This window comes from Coregonus lavaretus (genome assembly GCF_964263955.1).
Source record: "Coregonus lavaretus genome assembly, chromosome: 19".
Lineage (NCBI taxonomy): Eukaryota > Metazoa > Chordata > Actinopteri > Salmoniformes > Salmonidae > Coregonus > Coregonus lavaretus.
In genome coordinates, this window is record NC_140006.1 from 5,876,268 (window position 1) to 5,898,403 (window position 22,136).

Consider the following 22,136-nt stretch of genomic DNA (forward strand, 5'->3'; position numbering starts at 1 on the left):
AGTAAAGTCTAAAGAAAGAGCTATTTATACTTTATAAATACTTCATAAATGGTTTGAGTGACCAGTGTAATTTCTCACAGAAAGTTGGGCATTCCAGCAGTATCTGGTAAAAGAATAAGCACACAAACCAGGATGTTAAAGAAAATATGTATACATTTGTACATAACTAGCTTACTACCATTTAAAAATGTGGGAGTAATGAGTAATAAATGTTGAGAAAACTGTTTGTAAATGCCTTATAAATGGTTTATAAATGTTTAATAAATGGTTACCGATTCATCCACTCAAGGAAGGAAACAATGGAGATCTGGTCAAAAGTACTATATAGGGAATAGTGTGCCATTTGGGCCGTATCTACTGGCTTTACTGAACATGGTGCAACACCCATGTATCTCACTAGGCTGAGAGAGTACTGTACTCTAGTACAGTGGTTCCCAAACTGTGGGTCGGGACCTCCTTGTGTGTCGCGGCAGGGATCCAGATGCGATGCGGGGTGCCATTTTTTGCTCCTTGATACAAACAATGTAATTATTATACAGTCCATTTCTTAAAACTGGTCACAGGAGCCCATCCTCAAATCTACATTCAGTTAAATGTTTAAAGAAGAGGGTCTTATTAATCAACAGACACCTCACTTGGTGGGTCATGAAGCAAAACATTTGGTGACCCCTGCTGTAGTATGCACCCTATAACAGCTGTGATACCATCTGTGATTTCATGCCATGACAGGTGAAAGGTTAGTATTGTATGAGTGGTGAATGATTGAGCGTGGGAAAGGACACAGCATGTTGGTGTTTGTAGTCTCAGGAAGCGTTACATATGGTTCTCACAGGGTTTTACAGGGAAAAGGTTGGTCACACTGACTCATATGCAATGGCCAGGTATATGGAGAAAGGTGTGTGGTGTTGAAAGGCAGCCATTCTCTAGCACAGCATGCATTAGTACAGATGGGGACATAGCTAGGGTCAACATGCATTAATGTGTTGAGAAAGATCCAGGTGGATTACTTGTTTTATACCACATACAGTAGGTCGTGAAATAAAGTATGACTAATGTCCAACAGCTCTTTTTCTCACATATGGAAAAACCAAACAACTTATTTAGCCTATACGTCTTCCCTAATGCTGATGGTCTTTTAATATGCCAGCAGAAACAGGATAGGTAGATAGATGGCATCAGTACTCTATCAAAACCACAGTAGACGGACACCAGCGTCATGTCTCCTTCCTCCTAACTAGCTGCTTCTTAAGGCACTCCTCTTGAGAGCTTTTGATAGACAGACGGCTTCAGGACTCGATCAAAACCACAGACGGAAAACAGACAACGTCATGTCTGTCTCCTCTATCCCTGCCCACCTGTCTGCCTGCTAGCTACTGTAGCTGCAGGAGACAGGGTAAGCGGCCCAAATGGCACCCTATATCCTATGTAGGGCTATGGTAAAAACCAGTGCACTATTTTATTTAACCTTTATTTAACTAGGCAAGTCAGTTAAGAACAAATTCTTATTTACAATGACGGCCTACACCGGCCAAACCCGGACGACGCTGGGCCAATTGTGCGCCACCCTATGGGACTCCCAATCACGGCCAGTTGTGAAACAGCCTGGAATCGAACCAGGATGTCTGTAGTGACGCCTCAAGCACTGAGATGCAGTGCCTTAGACCGCTGCGCCACTCAGGAGCCCACTATATTGGGAATAGGGTGCCATTTTGGACACATAACTTCCTCGTCTCCTATATCCCCACCTGCATGCCTACCTGCCTACCTGCCTGCTAGCGAGCTGCAGGAGAGCTATGAACTCAGCAGTCGTGACAAAGTGCCTGAGGAAACTCAGGATAACAGAAACCTTCAATCAATATTAGAACAACCTGGCTGCCTGTTGTAAAGTCTATCTGCATGGTTACATGGGGATTCTGTCAGACAATAGCTCAGGGCTAGTGAACAAGGCTGAGGGCTGATCATGGATGCCTCCCAAATGGCACTTTGTTCCCTATATAGTGCACTACGGCTCTGGTTAAAGGCTCTGGTTAAAAAGTAGGGAACAGTGTGCCATTTTGGATGCAACCCATATCTGTTGAGGCAATGCCAACTGCTACAATACCAATACCAGTTATAGGGCCTTGCACTCCAGTCTCTGTTGAATGGGACAATGTATTGTCCTCTATTAGACTCCCCCTCCAGTCGGGTAAGGATAGGATGAGACAGAGGAGAGGAAGGAAGGATGAATAGAAGAATGATGATGTCTCACTGGGCCCCGTAGCGCAGCAGCTTGTCTGAAACATACATAATACCTTGTGATCCGCTTTCTCCTGCCTGATACCCATGTCCCTCAGCCGGAGGTACCCGGTTTTACCATCTACTGGCTACCATCTGATAGACCTATACCTATCGCCACCTGAATAAACATATGACTCGAGTTTGTAGGGGGCAGGTGAAGTATACCTGTAGCAGCCATCTGGTATGGTATTTTACAGATGTATTTGAATGGTGGGAGAGATAGCAATGGAAGCATATGGCAGGCACAGAGTAAACCAACAGTGATATACTGTACAGTAGCAATGAATTAGCCTAGACAGTATACAGGAAAACGTGGGTGCAAGCCAAGGTACAGGGACAAGGTTAGACAAGGACACGTTGACGGGCTGGGTGTTACTGGGGTTGGACGGAGTGGACAATGGACAGCAAGCATGACTCAGGCCAGGAATGCATGCAAACAACCTGAAAGGTTTAAAGTAGTGAAAGCAGCAGAGTCGAACGCGAACAACAGAGTAGAAGCCGGATAGGGGTTGGGGTGTGTTTCAGATGGGGTCCAATGTGGCTCAGTTGGTAAAGCATGGCGCTTGCAACGCCAGAGTTGTGGGTTCGACTCCCACCAGTATGAGAAAGTATGAAAAATGTGTGCACTCAATTCTGCTTAATGACGTAAAAGGTTCATGTAAATGGAGTGCGACGTTGATCTGGTGGTGCCTCAGAGGAGGGGAAATGGGGTTGGGGCAGATACAATCTCACATCCCCCCTCATCCTTAGGTCATCAGTAGTAGTAGAAGGTTTAGACGTGAAAATGGAACTAACCTTCCCGCTGGTCTGTGAGTTAGTGGAATGATACGTTGTGATGAAGGAGGATTGCAATGGAATGGAGAGATATACAACAGTAGTGGAACATAGAGCTTATCCCGTAACAGCAAGGAAGTTAGTAATTTAGGAGAAACAAAGACGTGTTGCAGCCACATAAAAGTTGTGTCGTAGTATTGTCTGAAAGATTGCAGGAATGTGTGTCTAACACAGTTTTTTGGTTAATGTTTTAAACTAACTTTTTAGTGCCCGCAACTGTACAGAAATGTACACACACCCATACCCAGAGAGAGAGACAGAGACAGAGAGTGAAACACCAGCATGAAAAATAAATGTGGGTAAAGGAGAGGGGTGCTGGGCCACTCTATCCTGTGTGACACGTTGACAGGTCCCATGTCAGTATGAAGTGGAGTGGAGACAGCCTGTGACTGACCCCCCTCTGTTACCGGATAAGCGAATAGACACTTGACAAACAAGCTGCTCACACTCATACACAGACACAACGCACCAACGCAGACACACAAACACAGACACAAACATACACATGCAGACGCACACACACAGAGTGGGACCCATTATGGATGAGGAGGAGAAGTAGAACAAATAGAAACAAAGACGGGAAGGGAGGAAAAACTATTCATGACCGACTCCTCCTCTCTCCCATCCCTCCCCCCTAGCTCAATCCCTCCCTCCATCCCTCCCTTTCTACACCCACACAGAAACATGAGGACATCATTTTCCACTATCTCTGATATGTCATGACAAGGGTGTTGTGTTGTTAGTACCACTACCTGGAGGGAGGGATTGGATAAGCTACAATTGCAATAGAGAGAACTGAAACACATTCAGACTGACAATAACAAATACTTCTGATGCAGGTTTGTGTCTGCAGGACTGGACGTGTTGAACAAAGACATAAGACAGGTGTGTGTGTGTGTGTGTGTGTATGTGTGTGTGTGTGTTTGCGTGTGCGAATAACATCCCTTCTTTCAGTTAACGGAGAAGACAAATCGCATTATCTGCGGGTTTGAGACAAGACATTACAATCCATTACCTCCTGGTGAGTGAGTGTGTGTGTGTGTGTAGTGTGTGTGTGTGTCATGGCAGTTAACTAGAGCAGAGGTGTGTGTTTTTCCATCAAGGTAATTAAATACATCCTGGCATGGTTCCAGCATGTCCTTCAGGCTACATAGGAGGCAGTCTAGTCTACACACCCTTGATGGAAAAACACACACCTCTGCTCTAGTTATCTGCCATGACACACACACACACTTTACCTGAGTCTCTTTGGTTGGTGCTGAACCTGTTTTTTTTTTTTGGGGGGGGGGGTCCTGAACCTGTTTCTTAGGCTACTTTCATCCCATAATGCATTTCCGCATTTCTATGTGGACAGCCCTTCAAATGAGTGGATTCAGCTATTTCAGCCACACCCGTTGCTGACAGGTGTATAAAACGGAGCACACAGCCATGCAATCTCCATAGACAAACATTGGCAGTAGAATGGCCTTACTGAAGAGCTCAGTGACTTTCAATGTGGCACCGTCACAGGATGCCACCTTTCCAACAAGTCAGTTCGTTAAATTTTTGCCCTGCTAGAGCTGCCCCGGTCAACTGTAAGTCCTGTTATTGTGAAGTGGAAACGTGTAGGAGCAACAACGGCTCAGCCGCGAAGTGGTAGGCCACACAAGCTCATATAACGGGACCGCCGAGTGCTGAAAAAGCGTGTAAAAAACTCCTTGGTTGCAACACTCACTACCGAGTTCCAAACTCCCTCTGGAAGCAACGTCAGCACAAAAACGGTTCATCAGGAGCTTCATCAAATGGGTTTCCATGGCCGAGTAGCCGCACACAAGCCTAACATCACCATGCGCAATGCCAAGCGTCGGCTGGAGTGGTATAAAGCTCGCCGCCATTGGAGCAGTGGAAATGCGTTCTCTAGAGTGATGAATCACGCTTCACCATCTGGCAGTCCAACGGACAAATTTGGGTTTAGCAGATGCCAAGAGAACGCTACCTGTCCGAATGCATATTGCCAACTGTAAAGTTTGGTGATGGAGGAATAATGGTCTGGGGGTGTTTCTCATGGTTCAGGCTAGGCCCCTTAGTTTCAGTGAATGGAAATATTAACGCTACAGCATACAATGACATTCTAGACGATTCTGTGCTTCCAACTTTATGGTAAAAGTTTGGAGAAGGCCCTTTCCTGTTTCAGCATGACAATGCCCCAGTGCACAAGTCGAGGTCCATACAGAAATGGTTTGTCGAGATTGGTGTGGAAGAACTTGACTGGCCTGCACAGAGCCCTGACCTCAACCCCATCGAACACCTTTGGGATGAATTGGAACGTTGACCGCGAGCCAGGCCTGATCGCCCAACATCAGTGCTCGACCTCACTAATGCTCTTGTGGCTGAATGGAAGCATGTCCCGGCAGCAATGTTCCAACATCTAGTGGAAAGCCTTCCCAGAGGAGTGGAGGCTGTTATAGCAGCAAAGGGGAGACCAATTCCATATTAATGCCCATGATTTTGGAATGAGATGTTCGACAAGCAGGTACACACACACACAAACACACACACACACACACACACACACACACACACACACACACACACACACACACACACACACACACACACACACACACACACACACACACACACACACACACACACACACACACACACACACACACACACACACACACACACACACCAACAGTAGCAACAGAAACTGGCCTCCTCCTGAACCATCAGCCTCTGCATGCCAAGCAGCAGCTCAATCATAATACAGAGAGCAGGAGAAGAGAGGAGAGGAATGGAGAGAGGGGTGAACTAAAAACTTTCAACACAGAGAGAGTCAAAATAAAAAGCCCTGGCATGTTTTCATTGTAGGAAGCGGAAAACAGTTTGGCTGCAGCTGTTTTGACAGACCCAGCAGCTGGTAAAGCTGGCAGAGAGAAAGAGGGAGGGGTTAGTTCAGCTCATTGGTATGGCAGGAACGCCATGGCTAAAAGGAAAGAACAGCAGAGAGAGAGAGAGACATAGAGACAGAGATGGAGACTGAGAGCTCCTGTGGGATGCGATTCTGGTTAGTGATTGGTAATTCATAATAACATGACATTGCTGTTTAGTTGAGGACGTATAGACCAATGAAGAGATGGAAGGGATGAAGAGATGAACATAGGGAAAAATGAACGCAGGATCTTACCTCGTACGTAGAGATTGGCGGGGGCAGAGTAACGTGTTCCAGCGCTGTTCACGGCCACACACTCATACTTCCCCTGGTCTGACTCCTCACTGTTCTCAATCTGCAAGGCTCCTGTAGGGAAGGGGTTAACATAATTAACATCAGGCTCATGGTAGATGAAGTTACATTGAAAAAGAGAGAAGGGCTCTGTCTCAATGTCACTAGCACAAGCATACTACCTAGAGTAAAGTCATGTGTTGGGAGTGTATTCTAAGTAGTATGCTAGTATGGACATTGAAAAAGAGGTGTAGCTTCATTATAGAACTGCGGACAACATTAGATCAATATTCTGACCTTCTCTTTTTCATCATCTGACCATTTCAGGTATACACACCATCTACTAAGACTAAGTGTTTTCAAGAGTTTTATCCCCTGGCTTCATAAGAAGAAGTAACATTATAATGATCTGTACAGAACCTCACCAGAGAGCCAAAAAGTGAAATACCACTCGCTCTCTACTGTATGCATGATGGCGTGTTATGAATAGGGCGGTTGTTGTTCTAAAATGTTTTGCCTACGACGACACATCAGCGTTTAGCTGATTTTGCAGGTTTATTAGCATTGTAAGCTTTCCACAAATCAACATATTCGCCTGGCCCTGTCAGGGGAAAGAGCTGGTGAGACGCTCATGTCAAGTCCATGACTTAGAGGTCAATTAATCACCTCAGCAAGACGTCACATTTACGTCTATTTATGCCCTTTCTGCCTGCTAAAAAACAACTGACATGACAAAAAGCATCATAATGAAGCTAAGTCTCTCTAGCTAGGCTACATCCCAGGTGGTGGCCTCGCTAGGCTAGCAACGCTAAGCTACTCTACAACAACTGCAAGGCCAGCAGGATGTGGTCAATGCTTTATAGAGTGGACTGCCACTTCACTATATAATGCCGCCTTCCTTACAATGCCAGAGCACAGTAAAGGCCTATATGTATTTTTGGGTGACCAATTATTTTCTGAATGATACATGAAGACTGTATTTACATTTTTGGCCTGAGAATGTTATATATTTTTTTTAATGTACTTTTTTTAACTAGGCAAGTCAGTTAAGAACAAATTCTTATTTACAATGACGGCCTACCAAAAGGCAAAAGCCTTTTGGTAGGCTTTTGCCGGCCTCCTGCCGGGACGGGGGCTGGGATGGCCACAAGCATAGATATAAAACCATCAGACTATCATCAAACTATGGTTCTATGAGCAGAGGATGATTTGCTGGTAAAGAGTTAACCAGCAGAGTGAGATGTCCTCATCACCAGGTGAGATGAGGTGACTTTCCAAAGGTTGACTTCTGTTAGTTAATAACTACTGAGCTCCAATCAAACCCAGCTCATACAGAGAGAGTCACTCAACATGTATTTGATTTACTTAACCTGTTTTAATCCCAGTCAGTTTAAGAACAGATTGTTATTTACAATGACAACTAGCTCTGAGTGAACCACTCTTCCTGATTCAGGGTCAGGGCTAGTCGTCATTGTAAATAACAGGGTCTAAATACATTTTTACGTATGGGTGGTCCCGGGGATCGAACCCACTACCCTGGCGTTACAAGCGCCATGCTCTACCAATTGAGCTACAGAGGACTAGGGTAAACATGTTCACTGATGTAGGGTTGAACTAATCTGACTGAACATTGATGAGGTCTGAGTAGAATAAGTCAGAGAGCTAGGGCCATGATGACTACTGAACTCATTCCAGGGTTTATTTATTTTACCAATTTGCCCATAGCTCAGTTGGTAGAGCATTGCGAGTGCAACGGCAGGATAATGGGTTCGATTCCCGGGACCACTGAATGTAAAATGTATGCACGCATGACTGTAGGTCACTTTGGATGAAGGTGTCTGCTAAATGGCATATATTATTAGTATACTAATCATAATGATGTCTAAAGGGGACACATAGGCCCAGCCATGACTACTGAAGTCATTCCTCTTGGTCAATGTTTGTTAACCAGGTTGACATTATGTCTGCCACTGTAGGGTATCACTATAGAACTCTCTCACTCTCCAAGTGCACTGCTAAGTACCCACCCATAAAGGCTTGGGCTCGACAAATGCTTCTATTACTGACTACCTGGCTATTCCTCACCACCACAGGGACTGTCCTAGATAGCACCCTATTTCCTATACATTCCTTATGGGCCCTGGTCAAAAGTAGTACACTATAAAGGGAATAGGGTGCCATTTGGGATATACCACTTTTTCTGAGAGGGAAAGTGCTTCTGCAGCCAGCAGAAGGTGTGTGTGTGTGTGTGTGTGTGTGTGTGTGTGTGTGTGTGTGTGTGTGTGTGTGTGTGTGTGTGTGTGTGTGTGTGTGAGAGAGTGCATGCATACGTGTGCGTGTGTGTTCCTAACACAGGTTGGCATTTATTGTCATGAATCTTGCCCTGGAGGCAGCTCTGCAGAGTGGTCACTAGCTGGCACAGTCATAAAATTAGATTTTAAACCTAACCTTAACCTTAACCCTAACCTTAACCTCACTGCTAACCCTAATGCCTAACCCTAACCTTAAGTTAAGATCAAAAAGGTATTTTTAGTTTTCATTAATTTTTACAATATAGCCAATTTTTACTTTAAAAGTTGTCCAATCTAACAGAAATCACTCAGTTCTGCCTCCAGGGCATGATTCATGACAATAAACATCAACCTGCATTCCTAACAGCGCAGCACGACCCAGGGGATGTGCCCGAGTATGGTCAGTATGACACACAGCTAGCTACTATTATAATAATCTCAGCTGAATGGGAAATAGTGTCAGACAAAGACAGAGAAAGGCAGAGAGAGGTAGTTCTGCTGAATTACACTATTTCAACACCTCAGGAGAAGGCTGCGTTTTGCCTGAATAGCAAAGCAAAGAATTGGCAGCAAAAGGATATAGAATAACAAAAGTACCGACCCACTTACCCAAATTTAAAGTTACAACACTGTTAGGTTTTTGAGGATAGAAATGTGTCTCTACATTTTATATCCATACATTTATGATGTATGTAAAATATTAAATATATGGTACAACACATACTGACCACTACTCTTTATCAGGATGGTACAACTAAGCCATGTAGCCATACAAACAGAAACCCCATGTACTAGGCTACCAGATATAATAAGTTATAATAGTAATGTAATATTCCATATATTACCAGACACCATGCAGGTTGGTAATGGAGGAACACATTGAGGGTAGTACAACGATGTTGATACATTTTGAACACCAGAAACGCATTATGGGATGAATGTAGCCCAACAAACAGGTTCAGCACCAACCAAAAAGTCTCAGGTATAGATAGTGTGTGTGTGTGTGCACACGTGTGTGTGTGTGATTGTAGGTGTACGTGTGTGTATGCAGTATTCTGTGCTATTCAGCTCCCCTCATACCACCTCCATTACCTCACTGTAAACCTACATCCACTCAGTGGGCCTGATTTTCATAAGAGGGTTGTGTCTGTGTCAGAGTTTCCATCTTAACCATCTCAGATAGACAGACAGACCTATAGCTCATAGGCCAACATTTCAGCTGCACAGCCTGTATGCAAATCACCCCATTTCAATGTAATTCAGGCATATCCTCTAGTGTAGTGGTTCCCAACCAGGGGTACTAGAACCCCTGGGGGTACTATTTGTTGTAACAAATTGCTCATCAGCCTATCAAAGATCTTAAACCTTATCTCCAAAAAACTAATTCAAGGTTTACTGGCCGAGTTGACCTATTCTAAGAAATACCATTGGTTTGTGGAGAAAAAGTTTAAGATCTTTGATAGGCTGATGAGGAATTTGTTACAGGAAATAATCACTGCCATCTGATGAGGTTAGCATAGGGCTAACATGTGCCAGGTTATTTGATGGGACCAGCTACAATGTAGCGTTCTATGACGTAACACTAGGTAAACTCTTTTTATTGGCTGATGCTTAAACTTAACCTTGAACTTCTTCTAATGTTCGCAACTATGGCCCCCATTTCTAAGTAAAATACAAGAATGTGTGGAGAAGTTTATGCACAAGGTAGCTAGCTATCACCTTGGACTGCCTTGTCCAGTGTTCCCCAATGCATTCATCTGGAAGTGGGGGTTCTGTGATGGATTGATTGATTGGGAAAGGGTTGGTGTTCATTTGTTTGTTCAGGGAAAGAGACATACAGTGGGGAAAAAAAGTATTTAGTCAGCCACCAATTGTGCAAGTTCTCCCACTTAAAAAGATGAGAGAGGCCTGTAATTTTCATCATAGGTACACGTCAACTATGACAGACAAAATGAGAAAAAAAATTCCAGAAAATCACATTGTAGGATTTTTAATGAATTTATTTGCAAATTATGGTGGAAAATAAGTATTTGGTCACCTACAAACAAGCAAGATTTCTGGCTCTCACAGACCTGTAACTTCTTCTTTAAGAGGCTCCTCTGTCCTCCACTCGTTACCTGTATTAATGGCACCTGTTTGAACTTGTTATCAGTATAAAAGACACCTGTCCACAACCTCAAACAGTCACACTCCAAACTCCACTATGGCCAAGACCAAAGAGCTGTCAAAGGACACCAGAAACAAAATTGTAGACCTGCACCAGGCTGGGAAGACTGAATCTGCAATAGGTAAGCAGCTTGGTTTGAAGAAATCAACTGTGGGAGCAATTATTAGGAAATGGAAGACATACAAGACCACTGATAATCTCCCTTGATCTGGGGCTCCACGCAAGATCTCACCCTGTGGGGTCAAAATGATCACAAGAACGGTGAGCAAAAATCCCAGAACCACACGGGGGGACCTAGTGAATGACCTGCAGAGAGCTGGGACCAAAGTAACAAAGCCTACCATCAGTAACACACTACGCTGCCAGGGACTCAAATCCTGCAGTACCAGACGTGTCCCCCTGCTTAAGCCAGTACATGTCCAGGCCCGTCTGAAGTTTGCTAGAGTGCATTTGGATGATCCAGAAGAGGATTGGGAGAATGTCAGATGAAACCAAAATATAACTTTTTGGTAAAAACTCAACTCGTCGTGTTTGGAGGACAAAGAATGCTGAGTTGCATCCAAAGAACACCATACCTACTGTGAAGCATGGGGGTGGAAACATCATGCTTTGGGGCTGTTTTTCTGCAAAGGGACCAGGACGACTGATCCGTGTAAAGGAAAGAATGAATGGGGCCATGTATCATGAGATTTTGAGTGAAAACCTCCTTACATCAGCAAGGGCATTGAAGATGAAACGTGGCTGGGTCTTTCAGCATGACAATGATCCCAAACACACCGCCCGGGCAACGAAGGAGTGGCTTCGTAAGAAGCATTTCAAGGTCCTGGAGTGGCCTAGCCAGTCTCCAGATCTCAACCCCATAGAAAATCTTTGGCGGGAGTTGAAAGTCCGTATTGCCCAGCGACAGCCCCAAAACATCACTGCTCTAGAGGAGATCTGCATGGAGGAATGGGCCAAAATACCAGCAACAGTGTGTGAAAACCTTGTGAAGACTTACAGAAAACGTTTGACCTGTGTCATTGCCAACAAAGGGTATATAACAAAGTATTGAGAAACTTTTGTTATTGACCAAATACTTATTTTCCACCATAATTTGCAAATAAATTCATTAAAAATCCTACAATGTGATTTTCGGGATTTTTTTTCCTCATTTTCTCTGTCATAGTTGACGTGTACCTATGATGAAAATTACAGGCCTCTCTCATATTTTTAAGTGGGAGAACTTGCACAATTGGTGGCTGACTAAATACTTTTTTTCCCCACTGTACTAACAACAAACAGAGGATGGGCTGGAGAGTGTGGAGACTGTGGGGACACAGAGGTGTCTAGGGGCTGAGTGGACAGGAGAGATGGGGCTGACAAGGTACAAGGTTTGGAGAGGTGGAGGGAGAGAGGCTGATGGAGATTGAGGTTGAAGTTGAAGTGATGGCGGGATGGAGTGACATTTTTCTAACACGTTTATTTCCCATCATCCTTACCTCTAATCGGTGTACCACCTAGTTGAAGGTAATTTGAATGCAAACGAGATTGGAAGAGATAGAGAGTTAGTAAAAGACAGAGAGAGAAAGAAAGAGAGGAGAGAAGGCAAATGAATGAAAGTAATACATGGTTAAATAGAGAGAAGCTGGAGGTTTAGAAGTTAGAGGAAATAATTCAAAGGGGATACTAAAATAAGCAAACTATACAGTAGATTGACCATATAGGCCAGGAGAGGAGGTTTGAGCGTTGGAGGTTTTAGTGGAAAGAGATGTAACAGTTGCGTGAGTGGGTGATAGAGTAGTAAATTATGCATGTTGAGTGATATGAGAGATACTGGGTTAGTGTAAGGTCAATATGCAGATATGCAGATTAGGATACTGAAACAAGATGTCAAGGCTAGGATTAGAGATAACATGGTTTGTTAAAATGTGTGTGTGTGTGTGTGTGTGTGTGTGTGTGTGTGGTACTACTCATCAGCACGTTTTGCCATACTGCTGCATACCAAATGGCACCCTATTCCCTATATAGTGCACTATGTTTGACAAGTGCCCTATTGGCATTGATCAAAAGTAGTGCACTATTTAGGGAATAGGGTGCAATTTGGGAAAAAGCCACTGACTGCCTGACTGACAGAAAGACATGACTCTGTGGAGAGAAAAGGCCCCTCAACTCCTCTGTAATCTGGGGTTGGAGCCTTGCAGTAAATTAGAATTTACTCGGTCAATAGCCACTAATCGTTCTAACTCTCCTTACGGTCTGACTGGCTCAGTCAGCCCTAAATATGTTTATTCATCTAATCTTCTTAACTCTCAACTCTCCCCATTCTGATCTGGGGTCAGGGCTAAAGCTGTTTATTTATACAGCCTTGTAAATAGAGAGAGCAGTAGAGGCCTATCGATGTATTTATTCAGTGTGTGTGTGTGTGTGTGTGTGTGTGGTCAAAAGTAGTGCACTACATAGCGTGCATACTAACTCTCTCTACTCTAGGCCCCGCCGTACTCATGTTTAAGAAGAGCTAAGCCTCTCTTGATGGAAAAGGGCACATCAATTTCATTTTCTGCACTGCTGGAGACCACTAATTCATTTTCTTGCATTTCTTGGTATGTAAAGTAGGACAGTCCATTTGGTACTGTATGTGGGCAGTCCAAAACTATATATACAGTACCAGTCAAAACTTTGGACACACCTACTCATTCAAGGGTTTTTCTTTATTTATGACTATTTTCTACATTGTAGAATAATAGTGAAGACATCAAAACTATGAAATAACACATATGGATTCATGTAGTAACCAAAAAAGTGTTATAGATATGTTTTATATTTGAGATTCTTCAAATAGCCATCCTTTGCCTTTATGACAGCTTTGCACACTCTCTCAAACAGCTTCACCTGGAATGCTTTTCCAACAGTCTTGAAGGAGTTTCCACAAATGCTGAGCACTTGTTGGCTGCTTTTCCTTCACTCTGAGGTCCGACTCATCCCAAACCATCTCAATTTGATTGAGGTCGGGGGATTGTGGAGGCCAGGTCATCTGATGCAGCACTCCATCACTCTCCTTCTTGGTAAAATAGCCCTTACACAGCCTGGAGGTGTGTTGGATCATTGTCCTGTTGAAAAACAAATGATAGTCCCACTAAGGCAAACCAGATGGGATGGCGTATCACTGCAGAATGCCGTGGTAGCCATGCTGGTTAAGTGTGCCTTGAATTCTAAATACATCACAGACAGTGTCACCAGCAAAGCACCCCCACACCATAACACCTCCTCCTCCATGCTTTACGGTGGGAAATACACATGCAGAGATAATCCATTCACCCACACCGCGTCTCACAAAGCCATGGCGGTTGGAACCAAATATCTCCAATTTGGACTCCAGACCAAAAGACAAATTTCCACAGGTCCCATGTCCATTACTTGTGTTTCTTGGCCCAAGCAAGTCTCTTCTTCTTGTTGGTGTCCTTTAGTAGTGGTTTATTTGCAGCAATTCGACCATGAAGGCCTGATTCACGCAATCTCCTCTGAACAGTTGATGTTGAGATGTGTCTGTTACCTGAACTCTGTGAAGCACTTATTTGGGCTGCAATTTCTGAGGCTGGTAACTCTAATGAACTTATCCTCTGCAGCAGAGGTAACTCTGGGTCTTCCTTTCCTGTGGCGGTCCTCATGAGAGCCAGTTTCATCATAGCGCTTGATGGTTTTTGCAACTGCACTTGAAGAAACTTTCAAAGTTCTTGAAATGTTCCGTATTGACTGACCTTCATGTCTTAAAGTAATGATGGACTGTTGTTTCTCTTTGCTTATTTGAGCAGTTCTTGCCATAATATGGACTTGGTATTTTACCAAATAGGGCAATCTTCTGTGTACCCCCCCCCCCTACCTTGTCGCAACACAACTGATTGGTTCAAACGCATTAAGGAGGAAATAAATTCCACAAATTAACTTTTAAGAAGGCACTCCTGTTAATTGAAATGCATTCCAGGTGACTACCTCATGAAGCTGGTTGAGATAATGCCAAGAGTGTGCAAAACTGTCATCAAGGCAAAGGGTGGCTATTTGAAGAATCTCAAATATAAAATATATTTGGATTTGTTTAACACTATTTTGGTTACTACATGATTAGCTATGTGTTATTTCATCATTTTGATGTCTTCACTATTATTCTACAATGTAGAAAATAGTAATAAATAAAGAAAAACCCTTGAATGAGTAGGTGTGTCCAAAGTTTTGACTGGTACTGTATATATATTTTTGGACTGCCCACATACAGTACCAAATGGACTGTCCTACTTTACTTACCAAGAAATGCAAGAAAATGAATTAGTGGTCTCCAGCAGTGCTGAGAATGAAATTGATGTGCCCTTTTCCATCAAGAGAGGCTTAGCTCTTCTTAAACATGAGTACCGCGGGGCCCAGAGTAGAGAGAGTTAGTATGCACGCTATGTAGTGCACTACTTTTGACCACACACACACACACACACACACACACACACACACACACACACACACACACACACACACACACACACACACACACACACACACACACACACACACACACACACACACACACACACACACACACACACACACACACACATATTGAATAAATAAATCGATAGGCCTCTCTGCTCTCTCTATTTACAAGGCTGTATAAATAAACAGCTTTAGCCCTGACCCCAGATCAGAATGGGGAGAGTTGAGAGTTAAGAAGATTAGAATAATACACATATTTAGGACTGACTGAGCCCTAAAATTAACTTTTAAGAAGGCACACCTGTTAATTGAAATACATTCCAGGTGACTACCTCATGAAAGCTGGTTTAGATAATGCCAAGAGTGTGCAAAGCTGTCATCAAGGCAAAGGGTGGCTATTTGAAGAATCTCAAATATAAAATATATTTTGATTTGTTTAACACTTTTTTGGTTACTACATGATTACCTATGTGTTATTTCATAATTTTGATGTCTTCACTATTATTCTACAATGTAGAAAATAGTCAAAATGAAGAAAACCCCCTTGAATGAGTAGGTGTGTAAAAAACCTTTGACTGGTACTGTATATATATTTTTGTCTAATGAAAAATATATAATTTCTACATGCTACATATATTGCAAATAATCTCTGAAATGTGTTGCATCTTGGCCTTCAGTGAAGGTTGCACAGCACTGATTAACACACCATAAAATGGAATGGTGTATCCTGTGTAGGATACTAAGTAGAAACGAGTTGGAGGGAGAGTAGTCTTACCTGAGCGGAGCTGTTTGATTCGTCCGTGGCTGCTGTTGATATCGACGGGGAGGAAGTCTTTAAACCAGGAGATCTCTGGATCTGGGTTTCCACTGGCAGCACACAGCATTGTGGCTGTCCTGGTCCTCTCTACCACCTTCAGCTGGGGACCCATATCTATGTTGGGGAACCCATGAGGAATCTGGTTCTCTGTAGGACAGATAGTTTATGATTAGTATGATTGATAAAGAATACTATTTTATTGATCCCTAAGGGGTCCAATATAAACTTAACAAAAAAAGAAACGTCCTCTCACTGTCAACTGCGTTTATTTTCAGCAAACTTAACATGTGTAAATATTTGTATGAACATAACAAGATTCAACAACCGAGACATAAACTGAACAATTTCCACAGACATGTGACTAACAGAAATGGAATAATGTGTCCCTGAACAAAATCAAAAGCAACAGTCAGTATCTGGTGTGGCCACCAGCTGCATTAAGTACTGCAGTGCATCTCCTCCTCATGGACTGCACCAGATTTGCCAGTTCTTGTTGTGAGATGTTACCCCACTCTTCCACCAAGGCACCTGCAAGTTACCTGACATTTCTGGGGGGAATGGCCCTAGCCCTCACCCTCCGATCCAACAGGTCCCAGACATGCTCAATGGGATTGAGATCCGGGCTCTTCGCTGGTCATGGCAGAACGCTGACATTCCTGTCTTGCAGGAAATCACGCACAGAACGAGCAGTATGGCTGGTGGCATTGTCATGCTGGAGGGTAATGTCAGGATGAGCCTGCAGGAAGGGTACCACATGAGGGAGGAGGATGTCTTCCCTGTAACGCACAGCGTTGAGATTGCCTGCAATGACAACAAGCTCAGTCCGATCATGCTGTGACCCAACGCCCCAGACCATGACGGACCCTCCACCTCCAAATCGATCCCGCACCAGAGCACAGGCCTCGGTGTAACGCTCATTCCTTCGACGATAAACGCGAATCCGATCATCATCCCTGGTGAGACAAAACAGCAACTCATCAGTGAAGAACACTTTTTGTCAGTCCTGTCTGGTCCAGCAACGGTGGAGTTGTGCCCATAGGCAACGTTGTTGCCGGTGATGTCTGGTGAGGACCTGCCTTACAACAGGCCTACAAGCCCTCAGTCTTTGTTCCTCTGTACCTTTCTCACTCATCATTATTCAGGATTCATTCATGATTATCCATAATCGTGGTAGCATCCACATTAATTTAGAAGTGTTCAGAAACATATTATATTCTTATTTACAATAAAAGTGACTCCGAAATGACACAAGACATTATTCACCATTCAATTCCTATTGGGCAAAACATAATCCGAAACTCAACCAAACCAACCTGCAAATGCATCCAACAAGTGTGTAGAGTCATTGCATGCTATAAATATGGAACTTTTGACTACTTTAATACTCCTACAGAATCCCCATGCCGAGGGCACTGCAGGACGCTATATTAGTGTTTGTGTGAGCATTTGTTTATTTGCTTTCTAGAGCCGCGCTGTCTGACTCTCACCCATCCTCACCCCTTCTCCCCCTCACGTGAGAGATTGATATCTCTTCCAGCTCGTGCCTTCAGCCAATTGGACAATAGCCATGTGTCTCACCCCTGTGCACGCTCTAGCCATGTAGTCTCTCCAGGGGTTTTTCTTAATTTTTACTATTTTCTACATTGTAGAATAATAGTGAAGACATCAACACGATGAAATAACACATATGGAATCATGTAGTTACCAAACAAGTATTAAACAAATCCAAATATATTTTATATTTGAGATTCTTCAAATAGCCAACCTTTGCCTTGATGACAGCTTTGCACACTCTTGGCATTCTCTCAACCAGCTTCATGAGGTAGTCACCTGGAATGCATTTCAATTATCAGGTGTGCCTTGGTAAACGTTCATTTGTGGAATTTATGTCCTTCTTAATGCGTTTGAGCCAATCAATTTTGAAAATAGTAAAAATAAAAAATAACTTGGAATGAGTAGGTGTGCCCAAATGTTTTACTGGTACTGTATGTCCATTATATTTTCTACATAGTTTATATCTGTTTTTGTTGTTAAAGCTTATACTGAAAGCTGTAAGCCTGAAATCTTTTATCTTGTTGTAGTTCACCAAGTTATGTTGCTGCTGTGTGACTGTGACATGCAGGCACGACTGCTAGCATGAAAAACCCATATTTTCAATTGGCAAGAAATAGTAATTAATACCCATGAAATATGAAAAATGTGTTTATCTGAGGGTCGCCTCAACACTAACGTTTTTTTGTAGCTTTGAAATTGTCCACTAGTGGGAACTTACACATAACTGTCAATAACTTAATAACAAAACATCTGATTGGCTTAGAATAAAAATTGATATGGATATAACACTCAGATGTATTGGTTGAAACATTAAACAGCAGAACATTTGTATATTTTTTTCTTTTTTCTTTGAATCCAAATATGGAAGTGGGTTTAATGGCTATGTGGGGTTAATAGGCAAACTTACCCTACCTCAAGAATGTGTATTATCCACGACAAACTTGATCCAGTAATATACGGCACAAAGTCAAAATTATATGGTAATTCAGCAATAGCCAATTCGACACAAAGATAAAGCTGTACAGTATTGGCCTACACACCAAGCTAACAGGCAGGCACAGGAGGCCACTGTGTTGTATTGATCTGTACGGAAAGTAGCACATCTCTCCCTGGCTGTGCTGGGGTGTATTTATTAGTCCACAACGTAGCAAAAAATTACAAAACGTTGGGGGCCTCCCAAGTGGCGCAGTGGTCTAAGGCACTGCATCGCAGTGCTAGCTGTGCCACTAGAGATCCTTGTTCGAGTCCAGGCTCTGTTGCAGCCGGCCGCGACCAGGAGACCCATGGGGCGGCGCACAATTGGCCCAACGTCGTCCAGGTTAGGGGAGGGTTTGGCCGGCAGGGATGTTCTTGTCCCATCGCGCACTAGCGACTACTGTGGCGGGCAGGGCGCAGTGCATGCTGACACGGTCACCAGGTGTGCGGTGTTTCCTCCGACACATTGGTGCCGCTGGCTTCCGGGTTAAGCGGGCATTGTGTCAAGAAGCGGTGCGGCTCGGTTGGGTTGTGTTTCGGAGGACGGTTGTGTTTCTCTTTACTATCATTTGGTTCCTAGTGAATACACTCCAGCAGAGCCATTTACACTGAGTGTACAAAACCTTAAGAACACCTGCTCTTTCCATGACATAGACTGACTAGGTGAAGGCTATAATCCTTTATTGATGTCACCTGTTAAATCCACTTAAATCAGTGTAGATGAAGGGGAGGAGACAGGTTAACCCTGGTGCTTTGCTGAAAATAAATGACGACTATTGTGGTATGGGTCAGATTGACCCGCACAGTTTAAACACACTCAAGACAGTCAGTTTTGATTACATTGGAAGCTGACAGTCTACCTTGACTCGTTGTGGTGACGGTGACCATTCTATATTAACATCTTTAGACTTCCATGTCCTCTCTTCTCTGGATGATGGTTGTTGCATGCTCTCTCTCTCATCTGATGGAGGGGATGGTATGGCAGACTCCTCCTCTGAATCCTCTTCACCAAAGAAAAATTCACTACATTTACTCCTTTGTTCCCAGGGCTGATAACAACATTCTGGGGCCGTTCGTCGGGGGGGCACTGTTACAGGAGGGGGTCACAGTTCCGGAGCGACCGACTAGGTGTCATCCTCCGACAACCTTAGGCACCTCCTCACTCACAGTCGGGACTAATCATCTTCCTATTGGTGTCACCTGTGTCTATCTGATTCACCTGTGTATTTATGCCCTCACTTCCCTGTGTTCCCTTGCTAAGTTTTCTCTGCTAGTTTCACTATGCCAAGCAGTACTAATCAGTGTCTGATCGTGGGACGTATGGACAGGTACGTGAGAAGTGTTCTCCCTGTTTATTTATTACTTCAGTCATAGTTAGTATTTTGAATTTTTGGCATCTCTGCCTGTTTTTTGGAGTCTTATGGGCTCTGCCTTTCTTTTTCGTGTAAAGTCCGTTATTTTGTATCCTGGCTTCGGGACCATCAGTAAAGTTCCTTGTTTCACCATCTCTGCCTACTGCCTACTGTCTAACCTGCACCGCACCTGGGTCACACCTCACACAAACCCTTACAGAAAACTGAGCCACTATGGACCCAGCGGAGGTAGCACAGTATCATAGCCCATTGGCAATGCAGGGAGCCATGCTGAACCAGCACGACCGCAGCCTGCAGCAGATCACGAAAATCTCCGCCAGCTGACGATCGCGGGAACCCTGCCTACCACCTCCGGAGAGGTACGACGAACGTCCAGAGGGCTGCAGGGAATTCTTCACCCAGTGTTCCCTGATATTCAGCCTACAACCCTCCTCCTTCCCGACGGAGCAGGACCAGGTGGCCTACATTATCACTCTGTTGACGGATCGGGCCCTTTCCTGGGCTACCGCGGAGTGGGAGAGCCAAACTCCGGCATGCTCAGATTCCTACCTAATCAACCGGGAGCTAAGCAAGGTGTTCAACACCTCTCGGGTGGTGTCGGGGCACGAGGCCGGGAGGCGGCTCACGGCCTGTCGGCAGGGTGACCATTCGGTGGCGGACTACTCCGTGGAGTTCCGGACCCGGGCTCGAGAGGCAGGACGGGAGGAGGCCGCCCTGGTTGTCCTTTATGCTCTGGGGCTATCGGAGGGAATGAAGGACGAACTATCCATCAGGGAGCTGCCAGAGTGACTGGGCGGCCTCGTCGACCTCTCGGTGCAGGTAGACAATAGATGTCATGAGAGGGCGCACGAGAGAGGCATGACGCAAGGCGCGCCTCTGCGTCCCCCTATCAGCCCGGAGGCTTTCCGCTGATTCAGGGAGGAGACGCCTCAGGAGGAGGCTATGCAGCTGGGTGTGGCGGTAGAAAGAATTATCCATCGAGCTCCGAGACAGGATTGTGTGGAGGCATAGATCTGGGGAAGGGTACCAAAAAATGTCTGAAGCATTGAAGGTCCACAAGAACACAGTGGCCTCAATCATTCTTAAATGGAAGAAGTTTTGAACCACCAAGACTCTTCCTAAAGCTGGCTGCCCGGCCAAACTGAGCAATTGGGGGAGAAGGGCCTTTGTCAGGGAGGTGACCAAGAACCCGATGGTCACTCTGACAGAGATCCACCAATCAGGCCTTTATGGTAGAGTGGCCAGACAGAAGCCACTATGGTAGAGTGGCCAGACGGAAGCCACTCCTCAGTAAAAGGCACATGACAGCCCGCTTGGAGTTTGCCAAAAGGCACCCAAAGGACTCTCAGACCATGAGTAACAAGATTCCCTGGTCTGAGGAAACCAAGATTGAACTCTTTGGCCTGAATGGTGGTGAAGGCATCATGCTGTGGGGATGTTTTTCAGCGGCAGGGACTGGGAGACTAGTCAGGATTGAGAGAAAGATGAACGGAGCAAAGTACAGCGAGATCCTTGATCATTTAATGTCAGCACAACAAACCTCGATGACTCGGTGGCGTGTGACACATAAAGGCAAGCAAGTATGAGGTCCGCAAAATCCATTAGGGACGCAAAAAGACAATACAGACTCAAACTTGAATTGATGTTCGACAACTCAGACTCACATCACATGTGGCAAGGACCTCAGACTATCACAGACTACAAAGGCAAATCCAGCTGTGTCTTGCCCACCGAAGCCTCCCTCCCAGATGACCTTAACACATTCTATGCTCGCTTCGAGGCAGACAATACCGAGCCATCAAGGAAGACACGCTGCTCTGGACAACCAGGTGCTTTCGCCCTCCGAGGCTGACGTGAGAAAAACAGGCTGTGAGGATTGGCAACAACACCTGCTCCACACTGACTCTTAACACAGGGGCCCCCCAGGGGTGTGTCATCAGTCCTTTGCACGACACAAACTTCATCATCAAGTTTACTGACAACACTACGGTTGTAGGCCTGATAACTAACATTGACAAGTCAGCCTATAGGGAGGAGGTAAGTGAACTGGCATTGCAGTGTCATGACAACAACCTCTCTCTCAATGTCAGCAAAATAAAGGAGTTGATTGTTGACTTCAGGAAGCAGAGGAGGGAACATGCCCCGATCCACGGGACTGCAATACAGAGAGTCACAGGCGTCCACATCACCA

General features: G+C 44.5%; 1 pseudogene across 1 annotated transcript in view; it reads right to left on the reverse strand.

Moving 5' to 3' along the window:
* LOC311146919 (receptor-type tyrosine-protein phosphatase F-like) overlaps positions 1 to 22,136 on the reverse strand; it is a 144,991-nt pseudogene that overhangs the window by 63,304 nt on the left and 59,551 nt on the right. Inside the window, exons 4-6 of the transcript in view lie at positions 16,002 to 16,190; positions 12,253 to 12,270; positions 6,281 to 6,391 (exon numbers count right to left, since the gene is read on the reverse strand). The product of the transcript in view is annotated as a receptor-type tyrosine-protein phosphatase F-like (transcript). The remainder of the gene's footprint in view (positions 1 to 6,280; positions 6,392 to 12,252; positions 12,271 to 16,001; positions 16,191 to 22,136) is intronic.